Here is a 12,403-nt window from a genome sequence, read left to right on the forward strand (position 1 = left end):
GCACTGCTGCCAGGGTCTATTGCAAATCCACCCCACGACTCTCCTCCTTTAAGCTCTGCATGGGTGCTAAGGGAGGCTGCTGAAGGTTTCCTTCTCTGTAGGACACAAATTATCAATGACTTTAAAGCCATTTATGGCACAAAAGGTCTCTCCTGAAACTTCCAGCTACAGCTGATGCCTGTGCCTAACAAGCTGCTTTTCTTTATGAAATCACCACTGACACTCAGCATTTTTCTTCCACCTGTTCTGTAAGAAACATGATTTCCAGCCACTTTCCAGGTCCATGTGCTCAGGGCAACTTTAGGCAATAATTACCCCCACAAAATGGCATCCACGCGTAGCTCAGGAGAGGGACTTGCTGTGGTACAGCATTACTGCTGCAGGGACACCACCATCCTTTGCGCTCCCCATTTGGAGAGCCTCCTCAGTGAAGCATTCACTTTTTCTCTTGTTCACGGCCAAAAAGCATCACTTCAAGGTATAATATAACTCTATCAACTGTATAAATATACAATTTATAATACTTATAACTAAAAATGCATTCATACCAGAATTACCAGCCTCGCAGTCTCTGAAATCTCTAAAGTACCTAAAAGTAGGAAGCATTTTAATCACACTGAGTAACTGATGGATTTCAGTCCACCTGTAATACTTCAAATTTAATAGTCATCTCCGATAGCTACACCCACATTAACAAACAAGAAAAAAGGTCAAGTTCAAAGCACACTGAAATCAATGTCTTTAAATGTACTCATTTGAGATGAATCTAAAAAACCCACACATTAAAAAGTGCCAGCTAGACATTTTTCTAGGAGCTGAATCACCTACCCACCAGCACCACAGGACTCCAAAAAGTGTTTCAGAGAGGGGGAAGATGTCCAACAAGAAGCCTTAAAAATGGAAGCAGCCCTCAGGGCTGCAACAACATGTTAAGTTCTGCCACGTACTTCCAAAGGCAAGGGAAAAATAGGGGCTACCCAAAAGAAAATTCAGGCAACTACCAACGGAAGGGCTGTTTGGTGTGCACACCCTTCTGCTTTCTTTCAGAGGGAAGAATATTTTCTTTCAACTTCATATAATTCTAAAAATATGAAAGAAAACATCAGTATAGCAAGTCAGATCAGTAAATACTCGTATTTACTAATACTTATTGATTGTAAGTAAAGAGTGAGCCCCAAAAATCTTGGTGCAAAACCACATAGCTCCAAATCTGACCCACTGCATGCAGCTTTACAAGCAGCAGCCGTGTTCGCTCCAGTATTGTTTTGCAGGTTTAAAATCGTGCCTCCACTACTGAGCACACATTAAGGTTTGATCAACCCAATGCTTATACCAAAAAAAGAGCAAAAGGTTGTAGCATCTGTATACAGGATTGATTTGTAGGAAATGGGGGAGAAGGGAAAGTTACCTGCATGGCTTAATAACTTCATAAGGCTTCTCACAAGAATATGTAGAGCCATTTCAAATGTGATATAGCTTTTAAAATCTGATCCATAGTTCGTTCTGCAGCCAAAGCACATTAAAAATGTCAGAATCTGTTCTCTAAGCTGCTGAAATTCATCAGAACCAATGGGGAACCTGGAACCAAGTAAAACTCCCACCCAGATTAAAACATCTAATTCCTGCTGACCCTTTGGTAGACTTTGTCTCAACACTGTATGTACTATGGACTATACAGAGCATTTCAACACAAACTTATTTAAAACAATGTAAAAATTAGAGGATGTGAGGAAAGGAAAGAATGACAGAAAACTTGAGGTATTGCTGAGTAAGGGCAGAGTATGGAGGTACTACCAGGAGGTACAAGGAGAAAGGGATTTGTAAGAATAGGATACAGATCCACAGCAAACTGCACTGCCTTAGTTTTACTGCCATAAACAGTTAAAAGTAAAAGGCAGTTAAAAAAATGTACTCTCCTCTTTATGGCTGTTGTATCTCCTGTTCCAAAGTACACATGCTTTTGCAGAGAGCCATTCCTTCAATCAGGAAGGTCACAATAATACAGCTGTGGAAAAACTGCAGCAGGTATCGATCCGGGCTATTAAGTGCCCAGTTTGTCTATACCTATGGACAGCAAAATGGCCCCGGCAGCCCCTCTTCATCTGTCTCTGATTGAGACAGCCAGCTAGGAGGAATTTAAGACTGTATGTAAATTCATTTAACCAGGAATTTGAGCTCAGGGTAAAATACCAGCTGATTTGCTGAAGTCTTTAATCCGTACACCAAGGTAAGCTTAGGGCAAACTCGTACAGCTTCAGTACACTCAGCCAGGCTTAAGTTTAATGCAGAAGAGTGAGAGGCCTGTTTGCTGGGCTTTACAAATAAGAAGTCTGTGGCAAGTAGTCTGTAAAATGGAATTCCAGTTACACCTGAGCTGGAACTACAAAAAAATTTCCCTTTTCTTTGAAGTCCTTGATGTGGGGGCAGAGCCATTAGTGCAGATTTCAAGCTCGGGACAGATTTTGGTCTGAACTGAACATCTGTTCCCTAACTATGCCCCGGAGCCCAGGCAGAAACCAGCCCGCAGCCTAGATTTGGCTCATGCTTTCTCTAAATGTACATGTAAAAACGTCTTGGATCTACAGAAAAGGACTGTTTAACATAAAAGCAAAGAACATGGTAAGGTGCACAAGCCGGTCCCGAGAGCTGCTCAGCAGCGTTTTGCAGAGGCAGAGCACATGCCACAAGTAAGGGTTGCTCTGCAGAGAGCCCTTAGCTCGTGGCTTAACCAAGAGTCACTGCCAGTGATCTCTGACCTCTTCCACAAAACCTGACAAGCTGCACAGGTACTTGTAAACAAACAAACAAAGTACATGCCCAGCCACGCGTAAAAGGCCGATCTGAGATCAGGGCTAACCTCAGTGGGGACAAGGCACCTGCAGCCTACAGCGAACAAAGGCAGCAATGGTGCTGCCTGCGGGGCGCAGAGAGCTCACAGCAGAGCCAGAAACCAATCCCCCGCCTCCCCAAGACCACGCTAACACCCAAGCCACAATACAATGCTCTTCTGCAATTTTTTTATTCCAAGGAAAAAACTGCATAATGTATTGTAATAACATACTGGATATGTGTCTAGCCTCCAAGCGCTGCTCTGCCCCAGCAGCTGTGGTGGGCTCTGGCCTGGCTTTCTGCATACCCTTCCCGAGTGGTGCTCTGGGAGTAAACGCTCTGGAAAACACTGTGGAAAGTGTTTTAGGAACGTGGCTGCTTCTGTCTGCAGCGAAGCCTTTGCACGCTCGCGCCCTAGATGGCAGCACCATCCAAAGAATGGGCCTGGAAACCCGCGCTGTGCCCATGGCATGCCAGGAGAAATCTGCTTTTTACCTTCACGTAAATCTTATTTGAAGGCCTCCATCTAAAAATAAAATATTCTGGAAGCCCGAATAAGAGGCATATGGTGTGAGCTCCAAAGCGTTTCTGGACGCTTGGGAAATGAGGTGCCTGGTAGCAGTGCAAGTGGCAGGGACGCTGCTCCCCTCGTGCCAGCACGGTAAGTACGGAGCCAGCTCTGCCAAGGCAGCCTGCAAAGAGCACAGGGACAGCCTGCACCTTTCTGTTACCAACACGCTTCTCTGACACAATAATGGCGATAAACCTGCTGTAAAGGTACCACCTTCGCATAAGCGGGAGGGCTGAACTGCTGGGTAAAGACGACAGCCTCAACATTGGGGGAAATCTTGGTCCATTTCCCTGTGTAATCGTTTCTAAGTCGTGCTCATACCTTAAAATAATTTTACTTGTTTCAGTACCAATACACCTCTTGTCCAGCTCCCCTGATTTTTTTCTTGACACCTGGACAACAGGAAAGCTGCAGCCAAGGAGTGCGGAGCAGGCAGCGGCACAGGGTGCATGTGGGGAGATGGCTGCAGAGGGACAGTGCTGCCCATCAGAAGCTGCAGAGACATTCCTGTTATATCCACCCGGCAGCAGTGTAAGCACACCCTGTCGGGATTTTTCCAGGACCCACATAGCAGCAGATGATGCCGGGTGCTGTTTCCACACTGGCACGCAGGACAGGCGCCGCACAGGGACTCGCTTTGCTGTGCGAGGTTTGTCAGAGAGCTTCAGACATCCCAGGAAAGTCAACTCATACCAGAGCCCTATGTAAGGCCCAGTGCAGGATGGAGGAAAAGATAAAAAGGTTTCCATGTTATTTACCTGCCAAGGTGAGACTCCTGCCAGCCAGCGACACCAGTGAACGCTGTGGGCAAGGTGAGGATCCCAAGACCAAACAGTTCTGAACAGGCACACCCTGCCCACCTGAAGAAAGACAGGCAGAGGTAAGGCTGGCAGGGACACCTCAGCATCCCCATGGACATGCACAGCAAAAGCTGATGTAGCAATGAAACCCTGCACTGTGCTATCTTCTCCACACCTCCCATACGAGGAGGCTTTTCCAATACAGGACAAGGATCTCCCATAAAACCAGGCAGGTCACGACTTGGGACATGGAGACTGGCCCTTCCTCCAAGTTCATCTCAACCCTTTCCTCTAACAGGGAGGAAGATGATGCCTGCTAACTCATATCAGACATTTTTTCTCTTCCTGCCTGCACTTGCACTACACTCTGCTCTCCAGCTTCACCTGCAAACCCCGCATTACCCTGAGGGATCGCAGTCACAGCTGCGTTGAACTCCTGGGAGTGAATTTCCCCAGACCCGGGGCCACACAGAAGAAAAGCAAGCACTCTATTCCACCCCTCATTTTGAAGGAGCATTAAATATTTTACCATCAATGAATATTGATGTTCTTTTTCCATCTTGCATTTCTTGATCATGTCCTGTATGGGCACAAAGTTCAGAGAAAAGAAGAGAAAGCAAATAATGTTGTTTAATTTGCAATGTATTATTGGTTTCATTATGTGAAATGCTAAGCCTGGATTTTACCACATGGATTAAGTGTCACCCTGGCGGATAATGGAAACAATACATCTACAAATGTAAAACTGAGAATGAGACACAAGTTGCAGAAGCAGGAAAGCACACAGTGTCACTCCATCCACTGCCTTGTGCATCACCCTGCAGCGACCAAGGCACCAGCCTGAGCCTCACCCAGCTGGGCTGGGCAGTGCCACAGGTTGTACCAGATCACCTGGAAAGCATCTTGGCCATCTTATCCCCTGTTTCATTACTGTCTGAGGAGAGTTAACTTTGGGCTAGGTATGCAAGAGTTACTCTTGTATAAGAAAGTTATGATTATGGAGATTACACCAACTCTACTGATATATTTGAAAGTTTAAACTTAGGAAACATACAGGATTAACAAAAAGTGACAGTTTCGGCACCAAGGGCCTGCAAAGTTGTCTTCAGCCACTGAGAAAGGAGGAAAGCAGGCTGCCAAGATATATTGTGATCTTCACAAAGGACAGATGACAGCACATAGCTCTTAAGGATACAAATACAGCTAGTAAATTCAAGACATTCTGTTCCATAGTTCTGTTCATCTGATGATCTTAGAGTTCATCAGCTAAAAAAAAGCATCGATTCCTCATCAGTCGCACTAGCTGGCAAAGGCATTGTTAGGATGCAGGCCCACTGGTGAATGAAGGATGCAGACCCAGCCCTGCCATCGCACAGCGCAGCACAGCCATTGGCACAACCTGCTGGATGCCACACCAAAAGAAAATCTGGGCTAAAACTCAAGCAGCAAAACTCCTCCAGAGCTCAGCAGAGCCAGGATTCCTTCCCCACACCTTGGGCTGCCCATGTCACCTCGTCTTTTCTCTGCCAGTTAATGTGGGGGCTTATGTTGCTTTTTTAAAACATTGTTTAGGTAGTAGCTGGATCACTGTCGCATTATGGGTACACACTGTGGTGAGCCTCCCAAAACATCAGGGGCTGCAGCACCACGTGGGATTTACGGGGCACATCAACTCTGTTGGATTTTCTCCTCTTGCATGCTGTAAACAGTGCTGCAGTTCGCCCATCACTGGGAGGTTCACCCCTCTTCTTTCCTGCTGCTGACCAGCTGCGAGGCTGAGCCATGGGAAGGAGCACCTCTGATTCACACCCTCAAGCAGCACAAATGGGCACAGCTCCACAAAGCAGCTGAAGATCTGGCTCCACTTGACAGTAGTTTTATCTGAGATTACAATGAGCTTGACTAGAGGGTGCCAGCTGGATTGCTCTAGGGGACCATATTTATACATAACACTTGAAAGGACAAGTTCAAGGCGATGGCCCCTGGTGGCCCTTTCCATATTCCTTTGAGATATCCTTATTCACACCTAACCCTAGAGCTTGCCAGGCAGGTTGGAGAGAGAACAGAGAATTAAGGCATAAAGGTTTGGCTAAGTCCCCTCTCTCCACTTCTGTTCCAGCATCCTGTTAACTAGAGCAAGCAGCTACAGCCATACAAGCAAGACGGAAATTGTAGAAAAATCTTATCATATCATCTGTTTTTTGTTTCTGACAAATTACACCCCGTTCTCCCGCCATACCAGATTTTGTTACCAAACATCAGCCTTTGCAAAAAAACAATTGTAGACTTCACCTGCATCTGCCCCCCAATCAACACTTGGGCACCAGGAGCTTTCTTCACCAGCCACCCGACCAGGAGCACCACTGCCACTTTGCCCCACACCATGGCCATGAACAGCCAACACCTGATCTGCAACACGACTACACATTCTTCAGGCCAAGACTTCATTTTCGTGGCCAGAGCAGTACATTTCTTTCTGTAAGCAAAGAGATGCTCAGCACAGTAACAGCATATCAGCACTTTTTAGAGCCATCATCTTCCTGCCTCACAGCACAGCTCGTGTGACTCGTTACTTGACTCTGGATGTTTTGCTTTACAAAAAACATTTCAAAATCATTGGCAAGTCACCAGAGGGATTATTTTTGCTTGCTGAATTAATGGTTTTCAAAGGAGTAAAGGCACTGGGCATGGCAGTTAAATAATCCCAAGGGCTCTTTGCATTGCTTTAAAGCTTTGAGAAACTCAGATACTTTAAAGCATCAGCATCATCCCCATTGAAATCCCATGTGATAGAAACAGAGATGCCTTCACTGAGCCTAAACCACATACCAAACTATAGCTTAAAGATACTTCTCCATACTAGTGCATCATGGCTTTATTTGGGAACTTAAGCCACTTGTTTTATGTAGCTCTAAGTAATACAGCACATGGGCAGTTGTAAAAATGACTTTTTGAAGTCACCCAAGCCATCAGTTGGGTACAGCCAGTACAGCCAATGCTGAACCAGGGACAGCAGGAATACAAAGCTACTCCAGTCTAAGCTTAAGAGTTACTGTAGTTCAGGGCTGTGACAGCTGATGGGCAAGTTCACTTCACCTTCCAGTGCTCCTGTACTACCTCTTGCCCATCACTTACTCCTTACATTCTTCAAGACTGCCTCCTGCTGCCCATCTGTACAGAGTCTAGGGGTCTCAATGGGGCCTTCTAGCTCCACGTTAACGCAACTTCCACAAGGACTTACAGCTTGACCTAGAGCACTGAGCTGGGCAAGTTTATGGTTGTGCAGGTTGTGGGAATCTGCCTTTAGATTTGTCATTACTGTTCAGAACAGCTGTGGCAAAATAGCTGCACAAGGGGGACAAAAGAGTTGACAGTATTATCTCAAATCCACACACACAGGTAAATGATGGGATGGAAAGTTAGTCTTATTTAAAAGCCACTTGGTCAACATAGAAAGACAACCTGGTGGGTTACTCACCAGCAGTGTTGGGAACCTCATGCATCTTTACATCTGTATAGATGTTTAAAACTAAGGAAACATAACTGCAGAACTTGCATGATCGAATCTACAGATACCCGTTTACTCCAAGCAGTATCAGCTGCTGACATACAGATACCAAAGCTGCTCAAGAAGGGGAGACCCTTCTCAAGCCTGCCCCCCTTTTTGGCACACTCCAGTGACATCTCTTTGATCTGTCCAGCCCACCTTCTGGAGATGCAAGAAACCGTTGGCTGTGTTAAAATCAGTATAGTCATAATGATATCACAACCTGGGAGTCCAAGTACAAAAAAAAAAGAAAAACCACTGCAGTATGCACTTGCAAGAGCCTGTGGCCAACAGGTAGTATCCACATTCCTCCCAAGCCAGAATATTTCATATACATTCAATATTACTTTTTACATTTGCCACTAGTTTCTGTTGCGAGTTTGACATATCCTGAAAGGAAGGATGCTTAGCCAAGACCTGCTGCTTTAGTCTCAGTGGAATACACAAAAGTCTGACTATTTCAGGAAATTAAAAAATTCAAGTAATACAGTCCCAGTTCATAGCAAACAAACCCAGGCCCTGGAACAACTTCAGAAATCTGTATTTCTGGAGCTCTTAGACTGGAACAGAGTAACTCTAATCCATGTTCTACTTTTCAGGCAATATCCCAGGTTTGTGAAAAACATTTTCAAGCCGCCATTAGGCCACCTGGTGTTTTTCTGAATCTTTAGCACAGTGTCCAGTAAGTGGAAAGTTTTAGACCTTTATAACTGATATGATTTTACCGTTTGTCTCCAATAAGTCAGACAAGAAACAGACATGACAACAATTAGAGCTTTAACTGATTATACATCTAATCTGTGTTGACAGTTTCACTTTTCTACCCCATTTCCGCTAAATCAGATGACATCAAAATGTACACCAACAGAAGCTAACATACAAAGTTTCACTCCAAATTTCACAATATCACTTACCAGTCTACCGGAACATTAATGAGGAGGGGCTTTGGCCTTAATACAGAAGCACTTAACTACTCATAATTGCAATTTCACCTCTTAGAAAATGGCATTTTTATGGCTTATCAAAGCCAAGCTCTGGCAGACACTTTCCTGTCCTTTGGAGGTGATGTTTCCATCAGCTGAGCAGATGTAGTGCAAACATCCACAGCAGCAGCTTCACAATTCAGCCCGAAATAACTCTGTTACTTCAAAGCCCATGAAACATGCAACAGAAGCGAGAAATTCAAGTAGTCAAATTTGGGAGGTTTCTACTTTGCATGGCTGCATATCCTTTGGAAGTTACAGAGTAGCAATTTTGATAGAACAACCTTCAAGTTTCTGGAGGAGCATGTGCCTCATAGGGACAGATGATTTTCCTTTCCTAAGTTATCATCAGCAGTCAGTTGTTATTTGAGCAGCAGGTGTTACTTGGCAGCAAGGACACCATTATCTTTTACCCCTCTCACAGATAAAACTGCATCAAGAAGGACAGTATATAGCGAATCCTAGACTAATTCAAGTGGAAAGGGAGCCCAGAAGGTTACTGGGTCCAACCCCTGCTCAAAGCAGGTCCAAAAGCAGGATGCTCTGGGCTCTACCAGCTTGAGTCCTGAGCATCTCCACGGATCTAGACCCAACAACCTGTGGGCAACCCAAGATTATGTTCATTTAAAAGAAACACGACACATATCGCGTACAAGCACTTACCAGAAATACCTCGACATTCAGACACGCTGCATTCAGCACAGGGAGACGCTCCTTGTGTAAAAGCTCTGAATGGGCCATAGTCACAAACAGGAGGAAGAAAACCAGATGCAGACATGGCTTGCGGGTGTGTGCTTTAAGAAAGATCAAATCAACCTGAAAACTAACTCTGAAGGAACTCTTAGGCCTTCTTGTGTTGAAATTATTATTAAAGATCCCAACTATTGGGATTTAAATATGTTGAACCCACTTCCCTGGAAAATTTCTACGTGGGAGAGATGAATTGCCTGTATTTTGGGAAATGCGTCTAGGCCTAAGGAAATCTGAATCTTGGCAAGACCACATCCAAAGCTGTTACAGAGCAAGCAGAGGCAGACAAATTAGTTTTTAATAAATAATCTAAGACTCCAAATGAGTTGCACCACTGCACTGTCACCTGGCAGCAATGGAAGCCTCTGCAGCTACAATATTCAGAGCATCTTCAGCAGTTTCCTACTCTGAAAACTACAATCACTTAAATCAAAGACTTCAAAATTCATCTTAGCAGAGAGAAATGCATCTTCAGTGATTCACGTTAATGGCAACGGTTTCTCCAGGCAGAGAAAAAAGCCTGCCTACCATGGGAGATCACAGATGCTCTTCCACATGAAGTCATTTAAATGCAGCCATGAAAGAGCAGACTTAACTGTGTGAGCTTTTCCAGCAGAAAGGCTTAGAGATGGAAGAAATAATACAAACTGTGGTTCCCTCAGTAAGATGAAGAGTTGGATTATTGGCAGGATATTCGATGCATGTCTCTAGAAGATGGTCCACCTTAGCTGAGAAGTCCACTCACCTCTAAGTACAATCCGCACATTTCTTTTTGTTGGCACTTTTAGAAAGAATAGGAAAACAGGTTTTAGAGAACTTTTGTAGAAGACAGCATTATCTTCAGCTGTGCTTTATGAAACAAATACAGAGCAGTATCACTGTTGTCAACTTGTGGCAAAATTCTCTCCCCAGAGCTTTAAAGTTTTAATTACATTCAAAAAAAGCACAGTAGGTATTTTTAAAAAAATAGCTACAAGACTGGCCTAAAGCATTCCAAAGGTGCAAAGATTTTTGTGGTTTGAAAGATCATTAATTTGCATATAGGCAATACTATACACAACTAGAGTTATTAGCTATATGAAATCAAGTAATTACTCAATTAAACAGCAGAACAAGCTTGGTATTTTCTCCTTACTTATCTTACTCTTGGTCTTGCACACTGCATTATAGGTAAGACTCCAGGAATTCACTTCAAAACAAGAAAGCTAGGTTCAAACAGTTACCAATACAAAAACAAAAATATGTATTAAGTAACAAATGCTAACCTTTGGACTTCTCGGCCCTGACCATATTCTGTGAGCAGATACACACAGCTGTATGGGCAGGGGCTGGAAGCGACCCTATCAAAAAACTCCAGTAGAAACTTAGAACAAGACTCTTTGTATATCTAGTTTAAATGCAAACATTTTGTATCCTCTGCTTTGATGCTTTGTAAAGAGGACACTAGATGTACGAAATACCCGAATTCTTGTGGCTTGAGTTTCAGAGCTGGAGAAGCATCACAAGTTTCTTTCTGGCAAAGATGCAAGACAGTGTCACACCATGACGACATAAGTGAGGACCCCAGTATTTCCTTTCACGCATAGCTTGCTGTTCTGTTCTCTGGCATCCAGAACCAACTTCACCTTTACACTTAAAACAAAGTCAGTATCAAGAATGGTGAAATATTACAAAGCATGATTAAGAGTGGTCTTAGATGCTATCTTAACCAGTTGATCAGAACTTTTTATACTGAAGTTCAAGATTTTCTACAAGCCATAGTGCCTGCCCAATGGGCTCGTAGCAGATTCCAACAAGGTCATATTCTTGTGCACTCCCCCACCACATCCCACCTTAGTCAATGAAAATACAGCCCTTACACACAGTCCCAGTGTTCAAAAAACCCAGATGCTGTAACATCAGCCACAAGAGCAGCAGCATCACTAGTCAAAACAAAGTCACATAGGAAGTGCTAGAATCTCATTACCCACCAAGAAACATTCAGCTTCTAAGTCTCTCTTATAACACAGAGCTAGGTGATGCTTCCACGCTACACAGAAGTGAATTTGGTCGGTTTATTCACTACTACCCTTGTGAGCTTGAGACACCATTAGTTTCCCTTTTGAGATGGTGTGAAAGGGGCCCAGTGAGAGAGTGACAGCAGAAAGCACCAGTGTTGACTACAGAGCCATCTCATCATAAGCTCTCCGAGAAAGTTTACGAGCCCCAAACTATCCACAGGAGTTATATGCACAGACAAGGAAAGCTTTAGAGGGAGGCACAGTTACTGACAAGTGCCAGTGCCTTCCTCATTACCTTAAATAACCAGAGGACCTGGAATGAGAGCACCACTGGGCCTCATGGCTACCCCAGGCAACCGCATCAGCCCCACCTGGCAGGGTGATCTCAGCGGGACAAGTCAGGTGTGCATTCCTCATTTCTGCCAAAGTGTTACTAGCTCTAGGCCAACATTTGAAAGATACTGTTTTATTAGAAGTCATTTAAGAATACTTTCCAAATCCCCACTGGAACATTCCATTGGCTAGAAGTGAAAAAAATGTTAACGTTAATTAAAAAAAGACATTTTTAACTTAAAAGATCCTGAGAAATAAAGCTTTCCTTCATAATGAAATTCAAAGGTTTAGGGACACCCATATAAAGCAGGAAAAACACTACTAATTAAAGCACCTAATTTCACTTCAATCCAAAGTCTTTTGCAAGAGATTGGAAACCTCTACTATTGAAGTCAATACCACTTAACTTTCTGAAGAGGTTTTAAGTGGCATAGTTTAAGATGCTTTTCCTAAGTATTAGTGATGTTAAACTCTGCAGAACATCTTGTACAAATGCAACAGTACGCCCCAATTCTTAATATCTTCATTAGTCCATAAAAAACTAAAGGAAAGCCTCTTAAGTGTAGCTAGACTGAACAGCTACCATCAAA

The sequence above is a fragment of the Aptenodytes patagonicus genome, chromosome 13, assembly GCF_965638725.1.
Source record: "Aptenodytes patagonicus chromosome 13, bAptPat1.pri.cur, whole genome shotgun sequence".
Classification (NCBI taxonomy): domain Eukaryota; kingdom Metazoa; phylum Chordata; class Aves; order Sphenisciformes; family Spheniscidae; genus Aptenodytes; species Aptenodytes patagonicus.